The sequence below is a fragment of the Bombus vancouverensis genome, unplaced genomic scaffold (assembly GCF_051014615.1).
Source record: "Bombus vancouverensis nearcticus unplaced genomic scaffold, iyBomVanc1_principal scaffold0025, whole genome shotgun sequence".
In the NCBI taxonomy this organism is placed as follows: domain Eukaryota; kingdom Metazoa; phylum Arthropoda; class Insecta; order Hymenoptera; family Apidae; genus Bombus; species Bombus vancouverensis.
The window spans coordinates 247,602-261,467 of NW_027468916.1; positions in this window are offsets into that span (position 1 = coordinate 247,602).

Below are 13,866 nucleotides of genomic sequence, written 5' to 3' on the forward strand. Positions count from 1 at the left end.
TGAAAATCAAGAAGATCAAAACAGAACAAGAAGCGTGGAAATACATAAATAAATACAGAAGAAGAAGAGAGAATATAGATGAAGATTTTATGAAATAAGCGAGGAAGAGTGGAAAAATCATTTTATGGAAATTTTAGAAGGAACAGAGCACAAAGAGGGCAGGAAAAAAGAGGAGCATCGAGCAGAAGAGAAAATAATGGAGGAGAGAGAAGATAATATATAGAGAAGGAAGAGGTGATATAGAAACTAAGAAACTTGAAGGAGAAGTATGCACCGAAGGAAGTGGGTGAAGCGTTATGGGCTCTGTTAAGGAAAATATGGAATGGGGTGGGGATACCAGAAGATTGGAAAAAAGGAGCAAATATGTCCGATATATAAAAAGAGGGACAAGAGAGCAGGGAAGGGTTACAGAAAAGTAACATTAATGGATACAGCATACAAGATCTGTGCAGGGATACTGCACGAACGACTGGAGGCAGAGATTGAAAACAAACTGAAAGAGAGCCAATTCGGATTCAGAAAAGAAAGACGCGGTATTTGTGATAAACCATATCATAGACAAACAGTTGAGTAGAGAAAAAGAAAAACTACATGCCTGCTTTGCGGACTTAAAAGCGGCGTTCGACAGGCTAAACAGAAAGAAATTGGAGGAGAAAATGAGAAAAATGGGGATTAACGAAAACTTGCCCAGAAGGATTAAAGAGATATACGCAGAAACAAAGAATGTGGTAAGAATCAAGAATAACAACACAAAAGAATTTTGGACAGTGAGGGGAGTCAGACAAGGATGCCCGTTGAGCCCTACGTTATTTAACATCTACGTGGCGGGGCTGGAAGAAGAATTAAGGAAAGGACAAGTCGGGGGGGGGCATAGTGGTAGGAGAAAGAAAGGTATGGTCATTGACATATGCAGACGATATTGTGCTGATGGCTGATAGAGAGGAGAAGCTAAAGGAAATGCTAAAGAGATTCGAAATATTTTTAAAGGAAACCGAATTGGAACTGAGCACGAAAAAGGCCAAGAGTGTAGTTTTCGAAAAAAACGAAAGAACAAGAGGAGACAAAGAAAATGGAAATGGGGAGAACGAGAATTAGAAGAAGTGGACGAGATAAGATACCTAGGGTACATACTACTGAAAAAAACGGTAGTGATGAGAAACACATAGAAGACAGGAAAAAGAGAGCAAGAATAGCAATGAAGAAAACATGGAGCGTGGAAGAAAAAATTTCCAAACAGGACAACAAGAGGAGAATGAAGATGTTTGGAACGCTGGTAGAGAACGTGGCGCTGTTTGGAGCATAGGTATGAGGCTGGAACATGGAAGAAAGGCTGGATAGAATACAAAGAAGATATGTGAAATGGAGCTTAGGTTTAGATATGACAACACCGAATTATATATCGATGGAAGAATGTAAGCTAACAGAAATCAAAGAAAAAGTATTAGGAAGAGCAGCAAGGTATGAAGGGAAAGCCATAGAGTCAAAAAAGGAACTAGTAAAGAAGTGCATAAAGGAAAGAGAGAGAAACTGGGGAAATGGCCAATAACGGAAAAGAGCAAGAAAGAGAAAGAAGGGACTAGAAAGGATGAGAAATGGAGGGACACAGATGGAAGTAAGAGAAGAGCAAGAAAAGATGACACTAGACCAAATTATAGAAGAAAGGAGAAAGAGAGAAGCAGAAGAGAGGGGGGAAAGGATAAGGGAATCAAAATATGACAAACATTATAGAAAAATCGTCAAAGAAGAGTTAGCAAAATACTTAGAAGGGAGGATGAAGTGGAAGGACAGAAAAATATTAGCAAGATTCAGATGTGGAAACGAGACTAAATCAAGGGAATACTGGAAAGAAGAGGGAGAAAAAAGATGCAAGCTATGTAAAAAGAAAGAAGAAGACCTGAGACACGTAATAGAAGAATGAGAAATAACAGGAGAACCAAGGGACACAGAAAATAATAATAATAATAATAATAATAATAATGATGATGATGATGATAATGATAATGATAATGATAATGATAATGATAATGATAATGATAATAATAATAATAATAATAATAATAATAATAATAATAATAATAATAATAATAATAATAATAATAATAATAATAATAATAATAATAATGATAATGGTAATAATAATGATAATAGTTATCCTTACTCATCCTCAATTATTAACAAATCACACACCCATACATTCTAATTAAAACGTTAAAAACCTTCCTTATTTTATTTTGTTTTTTTTTTATTATGGGTAATAGCACAGAAATCCCCATGCTATAGTAATTAGCAAATGATACAAAAATGTAAGTATTTGTAGAAACAAATAAGAACGTTTAATAAAGGAAAAATTAAAAAGAAAATGATAGATACTTCTACCTCTCAGAGGGATCAAGCAAAAGGACCAAACGCATCGAGATCTACAGTAAGACACGGTAAACCGGCCTATCCTGTTCAATATCCATGTTTAGTGTCCTATTATAAATGTATGGCATGAACAAGAACGGCAATCAAAATAATAAATCAGCAATAGCATTCGTAAATGATATGTTAATAAACAATAAAACAAGAAACAATAAACCGTGACAAATAAAAACCCAGCTGCAAGACCTAGTCAAGAAAGTAGAAAATTACGCTTTCCAACACGGAAGCTAAGAATCTACACCCATAAATGTGAAACAATCTCGTTCAGTCCATATATTTCAAAAACTTCAAAAGCAAAGTACGGCGTGAGAATAAATTCGAAAATATTCTTCCATACAACAGAAAATATCAACGGAAAATTTTCCGATGCAAACAAAGTTAGATGCTTCGGAGTCCATCTAAACTTCGGGTTAAATCACAACGACAACATAAAGACACAGTTATAGAAAGCAGATAAATTCTTCTTATACCTCATAAGACTACCTTACTCGAAAGATTCGCACAGATCAATAAAACTTCACTGCTACAAAACACTAATTAGACCAACCATTCTAATGTATGGTCGTTAAATCTGTTTCAATGTAAGTGTCAACGCCACGGAAAAATTAAGAATCATTGAAAGAAAATACATCACAGCATGTTTAGGAATATATAGATTGCCAGAATTGAAATTTAGCAAATACAGCAAATCACAAGCTATACGAAGAGCCCAAATTAATCCATATCGATTCTTCATTCTTAAATTAGTCAGACCACTGGTCAAAGATACACAAAATAATCACAAACTTCATCGTCGCCCACAATCTATAGTCAAACCCGTTATACCATAAACACGTTCAAAAAACAGGTTATTTCCCCCCGGAATCCTTCACCTGTTTAGATAGCGTGAAATTAATCCAAAACAATAATAACTTAGCATTATTCTATCACTACAGCAGAAACGTAATAATAAAAAATACTGTACGATAGCGACATAGACCATAAGGATAGCAATATAAGACTTATGTATAAATTGTCAACCGTAGATTTAAGTAAGACACTCAAAGACAATAAAGATAAAAATAAATAAGACAATAAAGATAAATAACCACCGTAGAAAATTAAATTATAGCAATAAGAAAACCGTATGTTTAGTTAGTAAATGAACCAAAGATTGTAAGCAAAGATCACAAAAGAACAATGCAAATGTCACGTAAACTTGAGGGTTAGACGATAAAATAAAATAGCTGAGTCGTAACACAACTATTAATTTTGTTTTCATTAATCTTTATTATGAATTCAGCAATCACAATGAAATACACACTGAATTAACACACACAAATCACAATTCACTCCAATCACCTTATGTAAAACCTAGTTACACTGATACGTTAAGTACGCGACTGTTATAAGAATAGAGACCGGTAAAGATATGTTGACTATTCTAAGGATACGGAATAAGTGAAGTTTTACTGACGATACTGTGTCTGGGGAAAGCTAGGGATGGGTGTGTCTAAGGACACGGGACTATCGGACTTGTTGATGATAATTTTGGTTAAGGAAGTGAGGGTAGTAGACATCTTTCTCCGATTGGATAATAAGACGGTTGGTGGACCAGGAAGGGTTTTAGCCGCCCTCGTGAGAAAGTTGCTAACGCAACATAGCAGACGCGAGGAAAACCTACTTTCCCTGTTAACCCGTAGTAAACAATAAACGTAAAAGGAAATCTAAGACAAGAGATACTCGCTTGGCCTGAAGGACCTTAACTATGAAAATTCCAAGACCCCTGGTGGGTACTTAGGACTACTGAGGGCACGCGCCAAGGATGTGCAGACATCTGGGCGCCATCCTGCCCGCGGTGTGTGGCCTGGTCTCTGATGTGAATTGACGTTATACAAACACAGTTAAATTAAGAAAATGTTCCCTGCGATTGTGTAATCATATATACGTAATTATATATCTCATACGTTTATTCTCTTTCTTTCCCCTCCTAAAATGTCAGCGATCCATAATACAATATCGGGCCTCCCTATACTAGTTTGTAAGTTCATAGTCTAAGGAATGGTTACATTGTAAGTCAATAAATGGTAGTATGAAGTGCAACGTTTATGTGAGCACCTATACTAGGCGTACATTACGCAAACATTAAAAACTTCCCACAAGCTGAGACCCTCAACTCATAAATCAAATTCTTTTTATTTTTGATTCATTGTAGTAAATGAAATCATTTACCAACATATTTGTCACACTTTTCTCATTCAGATAAGACCAAGCACGATATAATTTGGAGCATATTTGCTTACCGAGTAAATGATAATTAAATACATATCAATAAGTAAATCTAACATCACAAATATATTAGTAAAAGTTTAATTTTGGAAAAGTTAGAAATAAAAAAGTTTTACTTTTGATTCAGCACATAGATACATTGTCTCCGCGCTATCTGCCACTGGACCATATTACACCACCACAAAATATCCCGAAGTTCTTGTTGGACTCAACGGGTATAACATCGCATATACTTTGCATATTTACTGCATAGGCCTCCGCAGTTTATTTAATTTTTTATAATCATTGTAACAAAAGTTAGTGTTATAATTTCATTTTATTGCAGCATAAGTCCAGTTTTTGTGTGTGCAATAAAATATTGTTATACTACTATCACCAGGAACGATGTGTAAAAGTACACTTACAAGAAAAGATAAAAATTTATTTCACAGTTATACTTAAATGTGGCATAAAGAGTAATATGTGAAAGAAAATTTCAGAAACATTGATTTCCAGAATTATTTCATTACTTTCCACATACAGTTGTCAATATCCACAGTTGGCTGAATCCCACATGTAGAGTGTAATAAAAGAAGAACAAGACAATACGATAAAATGTTGTAAGAAACAAGAAATTCTAACAGTGAAATAAATAAAAAAACAGAAAAAGATAAAACAGATAATAGGAAACTACAACGGAACAAAGAAAGCTCAAGAAAGTAGACAGTTACAACTAAAATGGCAGAAGAAAGAAACACAAGAGGAAAATTAGAAAAACACATCATAAACAGCAAAATGGCAACAAAAGACAAAGAATAGATAACAACAAGTATAAACAAAGGAAATATAGTTGTGAACACAGGGAATAAAGGCATGAAATTTGAAATCCTGAAAAAGATACATATGTTTAGGGAAATGAGAAATTTTTTTTTTTTTTTTTTTTATTTATTTGTTGAAATTACAATCAATTCTCGCGTTGAGAAGAAATGAGAAATATGAAAGACAAATTAAAGGAGATAAGAAAGGCAAATAATATATTTAGTTACACCTAATACAAGATGTTAAGCTAGAGAAAAATAACAGGAGATAAGGAAATAAAATGGATAGAAAAAAGAAGAAAACTTGAAACTACAAGATAAGATAGATGAACTCGAAGGGATGACGATAAATTAAAAGTGATAAACGAAGCGGAATATATTCAAGAGATAAAAACAAAACACCATTAAAAGCTGTAACAGTTATACTTTCAGACCAGAAGAATAAGATGAGAGTATAAGTAAATGAAAAGATATGGAACATTCAAGGACATTAGATATAGCATTGCAAAGAAAGGACAAGATCATACATGATCTATCACAAACGCTATCATACTTTGAGAAAAATATATTTTTTATCTTTCTTAAAATCCTTTTTAAGAAGGAAAAATGATTTGAAACAAGAACAAAAGAAACTTTCAATCATTTTTCTTGCCTTAAATCGCAGTGTAAAAATAAAGATGAAAATTTGGGGAAATTAGGATTACATCAACATGGATTTTAGCAACAGGTTTGGAACCATGCAGGATCTTAATCCTACTACAGAATTTATCATCAATACTTTTGCGACATAAATTCCTGAAGATGGATTTCTAATATCTTCATTGGAATTTTGTAAATTTCTACCAGAATAAAATATCCAAAATTAAAGCTAGTGGTTTGTTGAATGACTTGACATATCTCATAGCTGTGTATCCTTATATTCTAGAATGAAGCTGATAAAAAATAAACAGTGTTCAATGTTATAGCGGATTGTAAAGACAATACAATGAACGAGCATACCTTGTTGTCGCGAATTGAAACGTTGCTCGTCACCGTGTGTGTCTGATTTGACGTGCAAGACATTTCCTTGCGGAAGTTGACCCTCTAGTTGTTGGCGCGAGGTTCGCCGCTAACGGTTGCTGCGATGCTGATGATGATGTGATCATGTGGCACTGTATGATTTACTGCTGTATCTCTGTTCACTTGATCGTCCAATGCTCGTGATCCGGCTCGAAGGACCAAATGTTACGACCGTTCGCGTAGAGACGCGATCGCGAGGGAAACGTGTGACCGGGAGACGTAAATTTTTGCTACGATTATGATAATCGACGCCGCGAATTAGTCGTTCCCCTGTTTCGTTTAGAATAACAGAGATAGTTCAAATGATTTTAACTTTGAATTAACACGGTTAATATAAACGTGCATATTTAACGATATTTAAAGTTATAATGAATACGTCACAAATGATTTAACGATGATACAATTAGTTTGTTACAGTAATTTGACCCGATTTTATGATATTTCTCGATGTATTCGTTAAACTAAGCGACTTTGATTTTATTCGTCTGAACCTTTCGATGCATCCCGTTTGAATTCTCATTTGCCACTGACTGCCCTTCCATTTTGTCCTTTGTCTTCTCTGAGATACGACCCCCACTACGCTCGGATCACGCCGCCGTTCGCGCCTATGATCACGTATACCAGCTTCTTTATGCGGATAAAATAACGCACCGAAGGCGAATAGATGTTTCTGGAACTCGCTGCTTGACGACAACTATGCGTTTATCGCTACTTTGTGTATATCTCGACGGTCATGTAAGACGATCTGTTTGCGACGGTTAGGAACACGGCCTATAGTAAGCCTTGGGGCGTAATAAACGGAGAGAATAGAATAATCTACAGGATTATCAACGGTGAAGTATATAAATATACTAACGACTCAGAAAACATAATTGAAGCGAGTTGCTTAGATATGAAATTATTGTTAATAACTAAAAGAATAATAGTACAAGTTAGATTAGCAGAGAGACAAACGTGATTGTGCAGTGAGTCTAGGAAACAGGATAAAATATAAAACAAATAAAAATGGAATATGCAATACGTCCTATCCAAGAAGATTGGATACCAACTAATGCATAATAAAAGAATGTCCGCAATATTTGGAATTAAGAACAAAATTCTTGAAATAAACAACCACCATCTTTATGAACAGAGAAAATTGATTATTGAGACTAAAGAATTTTATTAAGAAACAACATGACGCTCAGAGCATAATAACTGAAGTTATAATAACCTGAGCACAACTCAAAAACTTAGCTATGACCCTTTTGTAATAACTAACAAACAAACATTTCAAACTTAATTAATTATAAACAAGCTACAGATAATTTGAAGTTGGATATGAACAAGCTTAATAACAAAATTAAATAAATAGAATTTTTCTTATTTAAATGCGACAGTTCGTATTACAAAACAAATTTTGTTCAGGAATAAGGTTTTCTGAAAATTTCCAGCGAAAATTTTTGCAGTTTCCTAAAGGAATTATAACCTATGAGATAAATGAAATAAAAATACAAAAACCAACTGATATTAAAAGAAGAATGATTATTTTACAAGATAATATGAAACGGTGTAAGGGATTACATATGTAACATATTGTCCCGATGTACACATATCTGCGAAGCTACTTACTACCCTGTATATTCCAGAAACTTCTTAGTTTGCCCCAGCCTTAGCAATTTGAAACTATTTTATTAAAATTAAGAATTTTCCACATTAGATCGAACGCACTTCTAATAGGTACCAAACAGTATATATATATATATAGCAAGATTTTACATATCTCTAAATTATTCACAGAAAATTAATACGGCACATAATTAGACTTCGGATTGTAAATATTAAGAATAAATAACCGATACAGTCTCACAAAAATAGAAGGATAAAGATAGAGATAAGGGATCAAAAACAACAGTTATTTTTCAAATTTGTATGAAAAGCCCTTAAGAAAATAAGTTCCTCCTTAAATTGAAAACAGTTATATGTATAGAAATCAAACTTGCGATAAAAGTAAAAAAGATAGAAAATAAGAAAATTGTATTTGTTTTTATGACTCACTTTTACATGTAGTATAATTTCCACCGCTATTTTAGTACAGAACAAATTTTTAGGTTAAAATTATTCATACAAAGCTAGTACGTAGTTGAATATTTTTTCATTTTATAGAAATTTATAGAAATTTCAGAAATCAACCTTCTAATAATCAAATTATGTTCTTCACTCATCAGATATTACCAATTAATGCTTGGTGGGCAAAAGAATTGTTTTAGTAAATGTCTATTTAATGTGTATCACGTATCCGAAAGACGACTCAACTCAGACGATAACTGATTCCGCGACACTGTGAATCTGACGACAACAGACTAATGCTGTATAAATACATATGACACTGTTATTTTGCGGCATGCTTGTGAAGTCTAGACGTGATTCTATTGTTAGCTTTTCATGATTGTACTACAAATTTTAGACTGATTAAATAAATATCTAATAACGGTTTTAACGCGTTGACTGTCACGCGTGTTTTCAAAGAAATCTCTGTCAGGCCACGCGTACAGCAGTACCGAGCGTTTTCTGCTAGGTGCTCCCCATCGATGTTTTAGTAATACGAGTTGCTCAAGTGGTGATCTCAAGAATGATCTTTCGTTTCATTTGTTCGCAACATTAAAACCACTATCTATCGTTGAATATAATGAAGGAAAGTGTGGTATAGATTATTCCGACCAAATGGTTTCTTATGCCACCACAATTAGAAAAGGAATCAAATGGTACAGAAAACTTGGCATTCAATTCCTTCTGAGAATTTCTGTTGTAAACGCTTTGACGGTTTAGAAAATTGCAACAAGGAAAAATATAAATATTAGAATATTTAGACAATTATTAGTTGCAAAATTATTAAGGTTGTCTGAAAATACAAAAAATCCTTGTCTTCGACGGAGTCAGCATAATATCGCCATTCGCAAAAATTATTCCGGAAGAAGCATTAGACGCGCATGCAAACTATCTATGTTATGCAAATAAAAGACGTCGGGTGGACCGAACAATGACACAAAAGAATTTGAAGAAAACAACAACTTATTGACCAAATTGTCCCGACCAACCTCAGCTACGTATAGAATGCTTTAAGGTTTTACATTCTAAATAATTTTTTAATAAACCATTTTCGTATTTCTATTTTATAACAATTCAACAGTTTTATTATTATGGAATATCTTTTCAAATACCTACGACGATCCTTCGCAAGTAGTCAAATAAGCGACATCCGAATATGGGTTACGCGGCCTGGTCAGAAACTTTGCTGACACCCGAATACAGGTGTCGTGGCAGTCAACGTGTTAATACTTAAAAATAATGATTATTATACCACGAATTTTTATATGGATAATAATATAATAAAATTTGTAAAATATGTATATGTCGGTCTAACCTTTCTCAGACATAGTATCGCCAGAAAAACTCACTTATTCTGTATCCTTAGAATAGTCAATGTATCTATACCGGTCTCTATCCTTATAACAATCGCGTACTTAACGTATTGTTGTAACTAAATCTTACATAACGTGATTGGAGTGAGTTGTGATTTATGTTAATTCAGTGTGTGTTACATTGTGATTGCTGAATTAATAATAAAGTTTAATTAAAACAAAGTTAATAGTTGTGTTACGACTCAGCTATTTTATTTTCACCAATCAACCCCAAAAATTACGTGACACTGTCGTAGTCAACGACGCGAGTGAACTAGCGAAGATGAGCACATCTGAGGGCAGATGTGATTACCAGTACGGCAGAGTGTAGTATCGTGGACGAAGGGTCTAGCGAGAGGGGGGGGGGGGCGTGCGAATTATAAACAAGCGGTTGCTGAGCATGTGCGTGGTGCGGCTAAAACAAAAGATATAAGGTTAAGACAAAAGACAGGGGGTTGCTAAGGGACGATAAACGAATTAACAGCAATATGAATTGAGAGGCCAGAGAGTGCGGGTTGCGTTGTTGAGATAGTGTTGTTAGCGTTGTGAAGAGAGAGTTGAATCTGTGTTGACGAGAGTTGTTAATTAATTATCTAGTTGTCTTAATTATAATACGTTTTTGCGATTAGTTCATGTTAAATAATCATTGTTTTCTGTTTAATTAACATCTGTTTAATCAATTTATTATTAATAAACTAATTATAATAGTTTACGATACTACAATATATTTAAATCAATGACTTTATGTACATCTGTATCAAGAAACTGTATCAAAATCATTCACGTACATAGTGAAATCATTGACGTTGATGTTTGTATTAAAAATCATCTTATATAGACATATAAAGTGATTCAGATAATATGGGAAGTACGGAGCCCAATTCACCACACTAAAACGAGGAGAAAGGTCTATATAAACATTTACCCAATATAACCGGGTATTATTATTAACCGAAATTATATATATAATTTCGAATGACAGCTTATTTTGTGTTGTAGCATGTAATTTTTCACAGAAATGCGACGGAATGCGAGTATCATGTAAACATTGTGTTATGTTAACGTACAAGCTACATTCACTGAATCAGAGTCTGTATGGGAAACGATTTTCGAATCGCCGTTTGCTTGAGAGGAAAATGTTACAAATAATAAACGAGCGTTTTCGAAATACCCGTTCTTAGAGGAAGCTTACAACAAAAGGAAATGCGCGTGTCGGTAAAAGTGTTAGACAAGAACGAGGTTAAGCAGTACGTCGGGGGGGGGGGGGGAGAAAAAGAGGAAAGTAAAAAGTGATATGCAGCTTGGTAGAGGTTCAGAAGAAAAGTCTGAGGAAATTATGAAAGGAAAATGTCTGACATAAAATGTGATGATTAAGAAAAGAGTGGGGCATGAAACATGTGATATAAAATATATCTTATATGTTCTATTTTGGTTCATATATATGTCGGAGATAAAAGAACATCGGTGCCTTCCCTTTGGAACTTCAGGAAAATCCCTTAACACCGTAATCTAGATTCTATCATAGGCATAATTAAACAATTGTCGTCTTTTAATCCGATTGTATTTGTTCGAGATTTGTAATAATGAGCTTGGGCTCGAGGCGACAGCCAGTCGCCGAACGTAGCTGCGATCAGGGGATGAACGCTTTGTCTAACAAAGGTATGGAGTAATTCTATAGCTCTCCTTAAAAGAAATATTTGTGGCGGCACGCGACAGTAAACATTCCAACGGTTTCTGTCCCCTGGCTCGCCACACGCAGACCCTATTCTTCGAGTAAGATGATTGCCAGATGTCGATGCGTCTCCGCAGTACATGTTCGGCTAGCCCGAGGGCCCGTTATAAATCTTAAGATTTAGTCAACTAAAGTCCTTCAAACAGATAAACAGTCTTTGTCCCAACTACGGGAAAATAGGGGAGACCTATTTTTCAACGAACGGCGTCTCCAACTAGCAACATTCCCTCGAGGGCGGCCAGCATCTTTTTCTAACCACCGATATGGAGATTGACCAATTAGCAGCAACGCCAATTTCCCTTACTTTCTGAACGAAGGCTTTTCTCGACGAATCCGATGATCTCGTGTCCTTAGACACACCCCATCATAGTTTTTCTCTGTGGCATCATCGGGACGGAAATTCATTCTTTCTTGCGATCTCATCGACGAAAAGAGTAACCCCATACGACCAGTGAATATTACGCGTTTTATTAAAGAGTCCGACTTAGATTTTGTGAGCCCGTACATCTACTATCCCGTTGACCGCGGTTTCGTTATTGCACTTAGGATCATTGTCATTAGTTTCTCGAGTATCTAATTACCACGGTTACTTGTCCGATTCTATAATAATCGCAGTTGCACTAGTCAATGTCTTCCCTATTGCACAACGACAATGTGTAATCCAAATGAAGATTCGTTTCACGCCCCTAACCCTAATTCTAATGTAAACCCGACATTTATAATGTAAAAAATGTATATGTAATACAAAAAGAATGTAGAATATAGGTACTAATGTTTAATCTGATTTTCTGTAATTTTGACAGTTTTGTAAACTTTTATTTTTATATTTTTATATTTTCTATATCTTTGTGCTCTTGTATTTTTTATATAATTCTATATTCAAGTAACAGTATAAAAAGGATACGAAAAGTATGGAATGGCAATGCATGTAACGGTACGTGAATGTTACGCGTGCGCAAGATAACCAGGAGAGGTTGTATAGGAATCAAGAGGTCGTTGGACAAAGAGAACGTTTTTTAGCATTACCTTATGTTTAAGACATTCATATATTCTGCAGATATTAGTTCCTATCAGTATACCCACGTCGTTATTAACAAGATGTTTATGTATTTCCATTATCTTTGTTCTAAAATTCACTGTTATTTTGGGAATTTGTTAAAAAATCTCTTAATCCTTTTAGGAGATGTATCACTCTAAACTGAGATCTAAACTCAGATCACAGGTTTTTTTTATTTTATAGATTAGATTCACAATTTGTCCAGTTTGGACATTTGGTAGAATTTTTTAGCTGTTAGATTATTATGTAGGTAGCTACCCCCAGTGGGATACCATCTTCGTGTTTGTTTGATTGTGTCCTTTGTGAGGTCTGCTGGGTATTTCCCTTTCAGCCTTCTATCCATGTTTGAGGTGTTGATCGTTTCCGCAGCTAGCCAGTTTGGCTGTGTTCCTATTTTTTCTTTGTATTTTTCTGCGTGTCTGCTAATTTTCTCTTTGACCATTGGTATTCCCAGGTCCTTCCGTATGCCTTCGTTTCTAACGTACCATGGGGCGTTTACTATTGTTCTAAGAATTTTAGCTTGTACTGTCTCTATTTTGTTTATATGGCTCATTGCCGCTGCCCCCCATAGTGGTATTCCGTACGTCCAGATGGGTTTTATGATCGTTTTGTATATTTTTAATTTATTTTCTATGCTTAATTTGGATTTTCGACTTGTTAGCCAATGCATTTGCCTCCTTGTTGTCTGTATTTTGTCTATTATTGATTTAGTATGCTGTTTCCATGTGAGTTGTGTTTCTAGGTGGTTTAGTCCTAGGTATTTGACTTGCCTTGTTTGCGGTATGTGCGTGCCGGTGTCTGTTTTCGCAGTGTGAGTGTAATATGGTTGCATTTATCGGGGTTTGCTTTTATTTGTTTATCTTGCAGCCACTTTTCTATTTTTGTGATATGTTCTTGTAGTAATTTGACTGCTGTTTCTGGGTTAGTGTGCCTGACTAGTACAGCTGTGTCGTCCGTGAGTGTCAGTATTTTGCTATTGGTAGTTGTTGGTATGTTTTGTGTATAGTATTGATCCTAAGACGCTTCCTCGCGGAACCCCTGCCTTGATGTCTTTAACTTCAGAGTATGTGTCCTTGATTTTTATTACGAAGG